Source organism: Dermacentor silvarum, chromosome 2 (assembly GCF_013339745.2).
Source record: "Dermacentor silvarum isolate Dsil-2018 chromosome 2, BIME_Dsil_1.4, whole genome shotgun sequence".
Taxonomy (NCBI): domain Eukaryota; kingdom Metazoa; phylum Arthropoda; class Arachnida; order Ixodida; family Ixodidae; genus Dermacentor; species Dermacentor silvarum.
Genome location: NC_051155.1, coordinates 180,375,435 through 180,389,142, shown reverse-complemented (window position 1 = coordinate 180,389,142; position 13,708 = coordinate 180,375,435). Strand labels below are relative to the sequence as shown.

The window sequence follows — 13,708 nt, the reverse complement described above, 5'->3', positions numbered from 1 at the left end:
GAAACACCCTGTAGAAAGATCATGTACATTAAGACTGTTCAGTAGATCACAGCAAGTGCCTCGACTTAAGCTAAACTAGTCATAAGTACTTTGTTATTCGACGAATCTCATTTGCGATTACATCACTGCTGGTTGCTTCAGTCTACACCATTGCTGCACGGAGCGACCATCTGCTGAGTGAGCTTGGGGGGCAATAATTTATAACCTGTTCCCCTCTAGTGACCTGACCGTAACGCTTCTTTCGTAGGCTGACAGCAGATTTATTATGCTGGTTCTCACGAAGTTCCTTTTGTATACGTGAGTGAAAAGCGCGATGTATACGGCTTTTCACTAATATTTAATTCCTTTTCCGGACCCATGCGAGCGGTCACTCTGTTGAATTTACTTATACGGCACAAACCTAAATTTCTGCAGGCGCATAGTTGCGTCATGTGTTTTTCTTCATCTTTTTTCTACTGTAACTACTGCAAAACTTAACTTGGAGTTACGCATAAACATACTTTTGCTAAAAACGTAATGCTTGCGGAATTCTAAATCTGCGGTCACACCGTTCCTGTGTTGGTTCGCTCGCCTGCATGTATTTTCGTGCAACCGTCTCGATTAACGAGGACATGGGTTCGACACCCGCTGCCACCGGTTGTCCACCAGCAGATGTGCGTACAGGCGTCCCTGGCCTGCCCTCATAGGTTAGTCGCCGTAGCCCGCGTTATTCAAACTGCTATCGAAACCCTGTGCCCACACACAACCTCGCAAGAAAGCGTCCGCTGCCGCTTACATTGGGTAGAGTGTACTAGATTGGGGGAGTGGGTCCAACGAGGGCTCTGCACTGAGGCATTTTTTATGTAAAATCCAGGTGGCGCCACCGTCACTTTCTTCCGAATGAGCGGCCCCGCTCGCCGGCCGGACGCTTGTCGCGTCGGAGACCCTACCGCAGCTGCATGGAGCTTTGACAGGCGGATACTCGGTGGCGGTAACACTGAGATTATTCCCCACCGATCTATTGTAAATAAAATGGAAAAATAGCGGCGGAAATAACGCAAACGACGCAACAACGACGGTGCGTCGAGCAGACGACAGCTACTCGGCCCGCAAGCTCGCCTCAGCCAATGAGCGCTGCCGAAACAGCCGGAGCCAACGTTTATTGGCCGAAGATTCAGAATAAGGCGACGGCAGCGCCGCCACATTTTCCGTGTTTTTTGCCTCACCCAGGCCGCTTGCTAAGGCGTCCGCTGGACCCACTCCCCCATTCTCGTACACTCGACATTAGGGCAGTTTCCCATATGGCATCCCTACCACACAAGAAAGGTGGGGCCACCCGGGTGTTGGAAATATCACCTTTATCGTAAGCGTTTACGCCCCGTGACTATCGTATGCCTGGCCTGGAACGTGCTTCCCGTTGTCAAATTTAGCCGGTGACTTTCACTGCAGAAGCTCTGGTCCACCTGCTATCCGTGGAGGCTGCTCGACTGCAATACCGTTTATGGTTGGAAAAGAGCTCACTGGACCATGAAATATTTAAAGGCTATTCTTCTCCATGAGAATATCCCAAAAAAAGCAGAGCACTGGAAGGCGGGGAATATTGTCCACATTATAAATACTCGCAAGTTTCTGGTGGCACCAGGGCTCGAAATCAGTGCCTGCAACGTACCAGGTGGATGCTGTTTCACAAGGCCATTGCTTCGGTCAGTCACCCGCACTCGTGGTCCGCTAGAAAGGAGGGAAAGATTCTCATCTCTGAAGAAAGCCGTATATAGATTTCATGGCTTCTTGCGGCGATCTCACGGGGTGCCCGCTTTCGAACCATAATCGACGTTGCAGTAAAGCATCAGCCGTGGCTGTGGGAAGTAGGAAGAAAATCGAGCCCGTAGTTCACGGTATTCTCTTCTTCGACGTTCATATGTTTCCTGGACGCTTCGTGGCCGGGTATTGCATTCTTTATGAACCATATCCGGCCAGAATTATGGCTTCTCTTTACGCGTGCAGCGGCTTTCAACGAAGATGAAGTTAATGTTTCGCTATCTCATCATAGGTTCATTATTTATGCGACGGCTGCTTCGCACGTTCTTTCACTGAGGTTGTTACGATTGTTAAGCGCATGTTGCTTTTTGTGGCTTGTGCGCCGAGCTGGCGAGACTACTTTCCGTTGCCTAATGCGCCAGCGCACACAGGCCGACCGTGCGCACCTCCCCGCCGCGAACACTGAGGAGAGTCCACTTGCGATAATGCATCTAATATCGTGCACGGGTTCTCAATCTCAAAGGCCAAGCTGCGTGTTGGTTTTTTGCTTGGGAGAACAGGCATAAGTAAATAGAAGTCTGCCTTTGTATCGGTGCGGCAAGAGATGCCATCTTGTGGCCCTAAAAGGTCTAGTCTGTCGCCCTTCTTATTCGTTATTCTAGTCTGCTCTTAATTATCTGAGCCTTTTGTGTATAATAACCTCAATTTTGCTTTTAGATGCTGAAGCTTCCATGATACCAGTGCTTCCCTTTTCTACTGATGACCGAAGGCTTACTTTTCCAATATTCAAAGTCATTTGCTTGCCTCGATTAGTATTATCTGCTACATCGTCAAATATTTGCCTATCCGACTGCTGGGTCATACCGCCGTCTCGCGGTAGGCGATGAAAAGTGTGCCCCGACTTGCGGTGGCAGTTTCAGAGGTCATGCGACACGTGACATTGCTTTGTTTGCTGCGCGACAGATATTGCCGGGTGGGTCTGGCAGGCAATAGGAAAAAGTCAAGTGCTCCAAAATGGTAGTCTGCATTCATGACCAAGGGATGTAATAAAACCGGCTATTAGGCGGCAAATGCTCACGTCTGCAAAGCACTGGGGACATGGCTGGACGGACATACATACCCCCCCCCCCCTCCTTCGTCGCCGTGATGTTCCGTATAAACTGCAAGACCGATAACACCGTCGCCACGCGCCGCATGCTGTAGATGCGAGTGAAAGCGCGCGAGGGGAGCCGACGATCGTGGCTCAATCATGCGCGCGCAAGGGAAGAAAGCACACTGTCTTCCATCGCGCAAAAAGCCTCGGGCGTAGGGGATGGAGGGGAGGCGGCGTTATACTCCGGCAGCAACTGCATATTGGGCGACCCCGTACGAGCGGCGCCGATGATCACGGCACAATATCGCGCGTGCAAGGGAGGAAAGCGGGGAGGAGACTTCCGTCGCACGCATGACGCCGAAGGGAGGGGAGGGAGTAGGGGGGGCGGCGATGTACTTCGGCAGAAACTGTGCATTGCACGACCGCGCACGCCCTATCTTGAAAGCGATCTGCGTCGGGCCTTTGTGTGCTGCGTTCTCACCGCTCAGTTTTCGTTGAAGCGATACACAGCACGAAGATCACTTCGCTCGCTGCTGCTGCAGCGCTTCCTCACACCAGCGTTTTGACTGCGAGTGTCCGCGCTCATCGAATGTGATGTGTTCATGTTTGCCTGTGCGCGCTGACACCATGCTTGTTAATTTAGATAGTAAGTGAATGTTTGCTACTTTATACAGCCGATAAAACTACTATCCTTACTAAGTATAGCTGTCTACGCATTTGCTATCGCAATAGAGGGTTCGCCTTTCGGGCGGAACTGCGACATTTTTCTACACGTTATCGCTAATCGTAGCCGTGCTTCGCGCGCGTTTTTCAGTGACCGGAACACGCAAGGCAGCAAATGCACGTAAATCAGCATGATTCTCCGCCTCCTTCTAGATGGCTAGTGCTGTGCTGGCTTCGTCGTTATGGCGTTCTATCCTTCAGAGTCAAGTAGCAGTTTCGAGTGTCAGTCGCTGCGATCGCATTCTGATGGGGTGCACGTTTGGTGCACATGGTGAACTTTAATCCGGAGGTCTCCACTGCGGCATCCCTCATCGCCCAATGAAGAACATGTAGACGGACATTTGTAGATGCAGATCCTTGTGCCATCAATTAGAAATTGTATTTCTTCGTCCTCTACTTCGTGCAAACCTAGGATCACTCTAACTAAGCTTGACTCGAGAGGAAATTGAAGTACTAATTATCACTTAAAGCAAAAGAGAGGAATTATGAAACCATGATGCAGCATAGAGGCGGTAAAAGGATCATTTCCAGTGTGTTAATTTCCCCAAGTTTATTGACACTAGGTTTTCTTTGTCGGATGACCATGCGACTTTCTCTATTCTACAATGTAGTTCACAACAAGCAGCGTTTTGTGGGAAAGATACCTTTGCGATGTTTAACCTAAAATCGAAGACGTGGGCTGTTGCTGAACAAACTATATATATATATATATATATATATATATATATATATATATATATATAGAAAGGGCGGTCCACCGACCGAAACTGTTGGGTAAATAAACCTATAAGATAACCGCGAAGTTGTGCTTCTGATTTATATATATATATATATATATATATATATATATATATATATATATACATACAGCTGGTGGTGCTGAATGAATAAAAAATGTACTAAAATCACGTTAACAAAATGAAAGAAAGAAGAGAGAGAGAACGACGAGAATGAATCTTCAATGCAGATAAGACATTTATTTCTTTATCTCTTGCACGGCGTTTATACACAAATGCCGTTTAGCACACGCGGCTTCGTATTTTTGTTTCTTATGTACAAACAACGTGACCGTTATCGTAGCACGGGTGCGTGTCAATGTGGGCCACTACCACATAAGGTCGTGGCCCTCTTGTTCGGTTCCTGACAAGTGAGTATTAAAAATTTGTGACAGGTGGCACCACATGAACCATTGACGGAAATCATTAAGCCTTAGCAATGGCAATCCTGATACCACGGATGGCAGGCCATGATACACCTCCCTGCATATTTATTTCTGTTCTTTTGTACAAAGTGATGTGCAAGAACAGAATGTTCAAACCAGGACCAACGCGTTTAGATTACTCGTTTATGAAGTGGTGCGTCACTTGTTTCACTGCTACACCACGCGGCGTCACCACCCTTCCTACGTTTGACGCGGCTCCTCTAGAAATATCCGCCGTGCGCGCCCCCACGAGGCAGCCTATGCCGAGAGTTCACGCGTTACGTGGCCTCCGAAAACGTGGCACCTCGCGGAAAGCAACGGAGACTGGGCCAATTCGATTTGTCTTCCGAGACTGGTCCTGGACTGCTCGAGACGGTGCATATATGCAACGCTCATTGACTGAAAGCACCACCTCGGGCAGTTCGGGACTCTCAGGAACGGACAATCGAAGCGGCCCAGTGGCAGATTGACCAGCGGATACCATAATCGGAGGCCACACGTCGTGCCACGCCGTGGCACCCACGACGGGTCTTTCCGAGTGGACCCGGCAGAAAAACGGAAAGACCCTATACTTCAGCGGCGCCCCAAATTTCAGCTAAATGCTAAACGAGTAATTCAATATCGTTGGTCAAGGCTGTCTCTACGTGCGTGTCCATAATATGCAAATCACAAGCGAGGGTTACATTTTTTAGGCAGCTTCGATAGCTGACACAGCAAATCCGATACAACAACCTCGCATAAACTTCTGCATCAATTAACCAAGTGGTGGTGCTCACCTGCTGTCAATCGACATAGTCTTCATAATCACATCATCATGCGTCCCCATTTCTAGCACGTAAAGCCTATAGAAAGGTTACGTGCTTCTTTTGTCTGTAATAGCTTGTGTGATCAGCACATGCTTGATTACAACAGCATTTTTGCTTTTTTCATAACTAGCTAATTTCTTAAACATTTCACAATTAAAAGCAATATTTGATGCATCAGGGTGGCAGTTGTGATACCCAGGCAAAATTTGACATCAGAAATTTTGGCAGGTGCATGTTGCAAGGTTCAAAAGACGAAATATAATTAATTCAACAATCAACTCAAAATTACATTGGGTTTGTATTGTTATGGTCACAAGCTACAATAGTTCGTTCAAAACAATGAGCCAGCATGTGGCCCGCGTCATGGCAAAAGTGAACACATGATAAATGAGTGCCGGTTATCACGTGAGCTTCCTTAAAGGGACACTAAAGAATAAAAATAAGTTATAATGTATTGGTAAATTACTGTTACCACGAGGCGTGACCTTGACTGTTTATTAACTGCGACCGAATAGGAAAATTGCTTACTGAAAAGCCCGCCACAGATAAGCGGGAAATGACGCAAAAACGTAAGACGGATAGCGACGCTGCCATGAAGTGCCCGCACTAGCTCCTTGTGACGTCATGAATTTGGCAGTGCCTTCTCGCAATAACTTAACTGCTTATCAGTAAAGGCGGACTCCATTGTATTCTAAAAGAAGCAAGCGTTCAACCTAGCAAGTTTCGAGAACATTTCCAGCGCCAAAGCCGGCCAGAATACGTGAAGATACATTGAAAACCGTGACGTCAGGCTGGCACACCAGCGGCTAAAATTTCGGCGCGAAACTCAAGACAGCCGTAAGTTCATCCTGCTATTTCTGAAGCTTTATTAACAATTTTTGTTATGTGACTGAAAATTAGGTTTTCAAGAAATAATGTAACAGTTTTAATATTTATTTGTGTCCCTTCAATGAGCTTCACGTGTAACCTGTGCTCCCGCACAGCAGGTGAAAATGTTTCGAGAGCGCAAGTGAAGTAAAATGTTTTATAAATAATGATCCAATGAATAACTCGAGACATACACAAAACGCGGTCGTGAAGTAGGAACGAAATGCTAAGTAGATGCGAAGTAGAGATGGCAGAACATGTAAAACAGTAACGACGTTGATCCTTTTTAAAATGTTTCTTCGGCAAGGAAGAACGTAGTGTTAAAAAATACATAGCCGCAGCTATCAGTGTATCTATTTCGAATCACCGTGAACCTCCAGAGCCTTTTAGCGAGCTCAGAATGTTTGCCGCTACCAAAATATGGTTTGAAACTGAAAATGGCGTCACTTCGGTAACAATATTGCAGACGACAACGGAACTTAAAAACTTAAAATAGACTAGCTTACGTGACGCGCAAGAAGTTGCGGAGAATGGAAAGATAAAATGTAAACGAAAGACGAAAAAAAAATAACAACAACGGACTACGACGGACTTAGAGAAGACAGCACTAGGAACAAACGCCCTGACTCAAACACAGACTACAATTTTCGGTGACGCAGTTGACGACGAACACATATTCCGGCTAGCAGAAAGAGGCGGCCTCGAACGGTTAACAAAAAAGCTTTAAACAAAGAACAAATTGTAGACTAGAAACCATGACCCGAACGTCGCTGGCTTACCCGTACATTACCGACACAACGCTCAGTGCACAAGGCTTGACGTGTTCTTCGTGGCCACAAAAGCGGGCACGCTTGCGATGGAAACTGGACTGGCAATTTTACAGACGCCTTGTCGCGTCGTAGCCTTATGTTTGTAATACAGATGTCTTGTCACAGCCTTGCACGAAGTACGTACGGTGTTGCTCAAGCAGTGCTCAAACAGCAACGTAGTGGTACAGACACGTTTGGCGTTTCACAGGCGGTTTAACCAGGTTACTCTAACCAGGTCCCTCCAGACGCAGCGGTCTGCAAAGTTGTCTACTTAAGAGGGCCGATAGCTTTGAGACGGAATCACCTAGAGGTAGAATTCAGACAAGCGTACACCCCTGCAAAAAAAAAAAAAAAACTGTAGCTTGCGGTTATCGTGTATAGGAGTGCTCTCCGCCATTCGTGCTTCCGTAGCTCCTCTCCCACATTTTTTTTACAGCGATAATCATTCCTCACTGCGTTACGACGCAGTGCTAGATAAACATCTACTACTTTAACATATGCGGTTATCTCGATTTCCTTTGAAACTTTAGTTCTGACTTACTTCAACCCTCGTCGCAGTACTCTTTTGTTCTGCTTTCACAACCAACTTGTTCAAAGAACCAGCTCTGATCCCAATAAAAACCTAAACCTACGATCAATTCTCGCGGAATTGTACTTCTAGACATAACTGAAATAGTGTGTTCGATGTCTCTCCTGAACAAACAGTAAAGAAGCTAAGGATGTTCATGAGCACGACCATATCTTTTATTAACAAGACGCAAACGCGTAACTGCTATGAGGATGCCACTGCTGAAGTTATACCCCGTGAACCTGTCAAGACTTTATTGTTAGATATATCTCTTTTACCATACTCTCGGTGCGCGGTAAAGAACCCTAAGTGGTCAAAATTAATCTGAGCACTCCACTACACGGCGTGTCTCTTAACCCACTGTGAAGCTTAAGGACGTCAAACACCCCATCCTCCTAACATCTTATTTTTACGCAAGTACTGCAGCACAATCATTAACAACTGGTAAAGCTTCTCGTACATAAACAAAAATAACTATATTCAAATTCATTGACCCCTTAAATCTTTGCTCAACACATAACTACGTCAAAATGTTTTATAAGTGGGCCAATAAAGAGAAAGCAAAACCCATTTGAACTTTTCTTGCTCCATGAAGCCTGCCTTTACACTCCTCTAGCATACAAGCAGACAAACCGTTTGAACTTATTGTCAGTAAGTTCGCTCACAACGCTGCATTTTGAAAGCTCCCTGGCGCTACTTGACTTAACAACATCCCACCTTCATTTCGCGCACACGTAGCCTCAAGGCAAACCTTGTGCACTGAGAGAGTAGTGGCTACGACGCACAACCTTTACGAAATACGACTGAAGTAATGCTCCTGGAAACAAAAAACATACACGTATTACCATTCTGGCACTTGCACGAAAAGCCTGAAAACAAGTATTGCCTTGCTGGCAGGCACACCACATAAAAAATAGAACCATACACAAGTACAGAGTACCATTCATCGAGTCGTCAAAATAAAACCAAAATGCTTGGCTTCGTGCACAGTTGGAAGCCGTACAACGTGCTCCTCAAATAAAGCGAAATACAATGGATAAGTGACCCATGACCGCACATCATGTACATTTCATCAAAAACAATGTTTTTGCAAGGGCGGGGATGACGTTATGTGCAAAGGTGCTCTAACTGAGAGCCAGAACTAAGGTCGACTAACTTCCTTTAACATCGTAGCACGCCTCCGACCGCGACAAAGTCTATTACGCAAATGTGAAGCAGAACATTTCCAATAATACCAAATACCTGATGGTACCAATCGTCGTTTGCCCTGCTGAAATATGTTTCGCGCAAGGTGCATCGCTTTTTTTTTATCATGTCAGAACCCCTTACAAAAAGTGGACTAGTGAGGATTCGTTTTATCCTCAAGAATATTTGGAACAAATTGTGTAGCATGTCAGGAAAATGACTCTTATTGTGTTAAAATGAATTCAATACCATCCAATAAGAATTTATCTAAACAGACCCCCAAACAAGCGGCTCGTATTCTTCTTATTTATTTATTTTTTGTTTACCAATAAGTCGCCACGGAGACTCTGTAATACTACACATAAGTGTGTTAGCACCCAAGCGACGCTTGGCAGCCAAATACGACCATTTCCTGGCCGGTACCCTACCATCTGCGCTTCAACTTAGAGCCGCAAGACGTAATAACGAGGTAGTAATAATATCAAAATACTGCTCAAGCATACTCTGATAATACTGCGTCCTGCGAAGCTTACACTGCTCCGGCATACTTGCAGAAAGCAGTGATGCAACTTTGATCATGTCTCGAGCCAAGTAATATTGTTAACAAAAATAATCATAGCGCGAGACATATATCGCATAGTAACGGCCATCAGTGCCAACGACTTTTCGCTATTACGCTTGGCTGCAACGCATCACTGAACAATGCAACTATAGCGTTCCGTTCTAAAGGAAACATAGCGAGCCCCTTATCAGAATTTGAATAAAATTTTACACCATCTCCCGTATCACATGTGTCTCTCCAAAACGGCAGGATGAGTCTTTCCTCCAACGACCACGCACGTAATAAGAAGAGAGCACTAGACTTTCAAACGATGAGACAATGACGCCCATTGGTATAGCATGTGCACGTAGCACCACACTTCAGCTCCAGGTGCAGATTCAACAGCTGTTGCCGACGAAGAAAATCGCCAAATAATATGACGCAAGTAGTGCCGAACAATGGAAACATCGCGGGCGCCTTCGGAACAGTACGGAATGACGCGCACCAACGCACACACCAGAGGATCCCCGTTGCCGGGCACAAATACACACTGAACAACGTTAGACCACACATCTTACACTCTATTACTTCCTTCGAACATCAGCTCTCACCTGCAGCTGTCAACAAAACGCATAATAAGCCCACGAGAACAGAGCGTTTGAGAGCGGTAGCAACAACAACATTTGTCGTCATCTCTACATATGTACAAAGCGAAGACGTTCAACAGAGTCTTTCCGTGCTCCATGTCCGTCTTCCGCCTCTCCGGCAAACTCGCGACGATCCAAGCCCGTGGCAGTACTATTAGTGTTCCGGTGTCTGTTCCACACGGTCGGTGGTGCCCGAGTCACTATAGGACTCAAAAGCGCTCGCGCCTGAAGGATTGCGCGCGTTCACAACACCCGTCGACACAAGCGTACGCACTTACTTACGAACGAAATGAGAACAACGCGAAACGAAGCGAAACAACACACGCACACGCACACAGGAGGGGGTTGACAAGAAGAGTGCGGCCATGCTTGTCGGTGGACCACGCCCGCGAAGACGTGAGAGGGCTAACGACGGCAGCATCTGTAGAGCGTTCATCGATGATTTCATCGGTATGGGGGGCTGCTGCTGCCGCTGCAATGGTACTGCTCTTGGTGACCGCGATGTCGGTTTCCAGCGACACGGGTAAGACAAAAAGCGCTCGATGCTATATGGTCCGCACAAGTGGCTTCCACCCGATCAGTGACTGCCCTTGGTATTCATTCTCCTCTCCTGGCTTCAGGTTCGACTGGGGAGAATCATCCTTGGTTCCAGTCTCCTAGAGGGACTCGAATCCTGGACCGAAAAACGAAAGAAAAAAAAAACGATACGGCAAGCCGGTCAATCCAGTGCCAGTGGCGATAACGAATGCAGTGCGGGGCTTAATTGGCTCTCTATAGGAACGTAAATCGAGCTGCTCGAAAGGTACAGGTGCCCACAAAATAACTCGGAACGCCGGACCGGTGGCCGCTCGTCGGCGGAGCGCGCCGGTGAAGAAGTAGTGCCAGGCTCTGCGCATGCGCGGTCTCCCTAGCAAGCTCGCCTCGCTCCCTAGTGCATCTAAATAGGTGTTGCCTTGCTCCAAAAGAATAGCGTTGGGTGCCTTTTAGCGTTATCACAGGTGCGGATGCGCTCTCTAAAACGCTGCGTGCGCGCGTGTGCACGCGATGGAGAATAAGCACTCGTGCGTGCACGTCAATGGGCACTGGCGCCTTTTAAAGCGAAAGGCTTAACGGGCTCATTAGTCACGGAATGTGTCCATCGTCGACAACAATTGCGGTAGCAAAAATCAGTAGGCGGCGTTTTACACCTCTACCGTTCAATAAAGCATGTAAAATTGAATTAAGCACCAAGTAGCCAAAAGTAATTAAGAGTAATTCAAGTGTCCCAATGACCAAAGAAAAGTAATTAGGGTAATTAACAAGACCAATACACGGACATCGTACGACACCTGTATTAAAGCGTGATAAAGTGAATTACTAAGTAACTAAGAATAATGACGAATCATTATAAGTATCATCATATACCTTTATTATAGTGCCGCATGCATAAAATTAATTCATGTGCATGAAATTGGCGTGTTGGAATACGCCGTCTGATGTCATTTTAGAAACTTTTATTACTGCTCACAGTCATCCTTGTTAAAGGAGCCGTCATGTTGCAGTCAAAGTTCTGGTCTTATTCCCTAGTACTCAATGCGTCTCGGAATATAATTGAACAAAGAATAAAATACATCGCGCAACACGATAATCAAGTTGATAAGTGCGCCCCAGTGCTACTACAGTCCAGCCGTGGCGCTCGCCCACATCAAAGATAAGCTATGAATTCAAAGTTTCTTTAGGCGAAATAATTAACTCAGATATGCAAGACATTAGGTATAATTAAAAGTAGAGCATGGCGAACTCACTGGTCACCACTCAGTTATAAACGCTCATGAATTCCATCCACCCAAGCTATCCAGAAAGCATGACTATCTTTTAGAATGAATGCAGATTCCGACGAGAATACGCCACAAGGATTACGCGTGCGTTAAAAGATTACGCTGCATAGTGCGCGAGCACGCTGTAGCCTACAGGTCTCGATCGCCCCCCCCCCCCCCTTCTCCTCCTCCCAGATATGAGGGACAAACCGCAAGTTTTTCGACGCAAGGCAACGCTTATCTAGATGCACTAGGGAGCGAGGCTTGCTGGCTAGGGATGCCGCGCACGCGCAGACCGTGGCTGTATTTTTCCGCGGGTGTACTTCGCCGACGAGCGGCCGCCGGTCCGGCGTTCCGAGTTATTTTGTGGGCACCTGTACGCACGTTTGTTTCACCTTTTACTCTGACTAAGCATGCGGCGCCCACGAGGAGTAGAAGTTGGCTATAAAAAAAGAGGAAAACCGCGGCCAGTGGTAGCCGTATAGTGCACGAGTAGTACGGCGTCGCATTGAATGTTTCTTTCCTACTCACTGTTATCTTCTCTTCATCGTTTTCTTCTTTTTTGTACATGCTCAGCGCGTAACCCCTTGTTTTTACATTCTCTCTTGAATGTATCTTCCTAACACTATTAACAAGATCGCCGATAAGCTAAGCAGGAATCTCGCTGTTCTTTAGAGATTACTTGTTCATTTGTTATTTTTGCTACTTCGCGGTTGGCCTATAGACACACCTGAGCGCTCTCATCATGGACATCTATAGGTAGTTTGGCAGCTGTGGGAATTCCTCGCTGACCACACTAACAGCCTCATTAGTGAGGCTTTGTTAACGGCACGTGGCGTGCGCAGTAAGCCGTGTCGGAATGCCGGAGGCGGGCGGGAAAAGACTGCAGTGGATTGTGTAGGGCGTGTCCATTGAAGGGTGAACAGTAGTCGACCGCACCGTAATCCTGCGAGACTACGCAGTCTTCTCCACGAGAACATAGCAAAGAAGTGCATATGCAAACGTAGGAAACTCACTGTTGATGACCGGGCACCGGGCGTGGTTTGCCGCGAACCTCGTTATTTACCTGCAGAGAAGAATGAGTGATTTAACACGGGTGTTAAGTAGAAAACAGCGCCAAGGAAGTTGAAGGTCGCAGACAAGCGCAAGGTCGATGCTAAGTTTGGCCGCTTGTCTGCGAGCTTTATATATATATATATAAAGGACACACAAACGAAAGGTCTTGTTTACCAACATTTAGGCTGGTGTGCCAGCCGTCGTCAGGCTGGCCCGCCAGCCGGAACTTCGACAAACTGGACTTTTCGTACGTGCGCCCTTCTCTTCACTTGCGTATTGCACCGTGTACATTGGGCTTCATACTCCAATATATTGAAAGTTTGGATGACAGACAAACAGACGACCACAAGAAGGGAGACACGAACACACAGGCGCTGTGGACAAGCAGCGCCTGTGTGTCCGTGTCTCCCTTCTTGTGGTAGTCTGTTTGCGCTGTCATCCAAACTTTCAAGATGTACCAACTCGCCCAAAAAGAAGTATTTATGGACTCCAATATATATATATATACCATTCGTGTATCGACCACGAACGGAGTTCCTCGAGTAAAACTCTGGTCAAGAAATCAGCCCAAGCAGCTGTAAATCATCAGGACGTCTGCAAACCCTTGTGATATATCTGACGTCCTGCACTTAGCTTCTCTCCCTTCCCTTCCAAGGGCCGAACTTGTCTTTTCGTTTTA

General features: G+C 46.7%; 1 protein-coding gene across 2 annotated transcripts in view; it reads right to left on the bottom strand.

The window, feature by feature from the left end:
• Positions 1-4,510: 4,510 nt before the first annotated feature.
• LOC119442226 (kin of IRRE-like protein 3) overlaps positions 4,511-13,708 on the bottom strand; it is a 43,792-nt gene continuing 34,594 nt past the window's right edge. For both annotated transcript variants that reach the window (XM_037707020.2, XM_049661990.1), the window contains 2 exons: positions 12,990-13,039; positions 4,511-10,850 (listed from right to left, as the gene is read on the bottom strand). The gene's annotated coding sequence lies outside the window, so the exon portion shown is untranslated. The remainder of the gene's footprint in view (positions 10,851-12,989; positions 13,040-13,708) is intronic.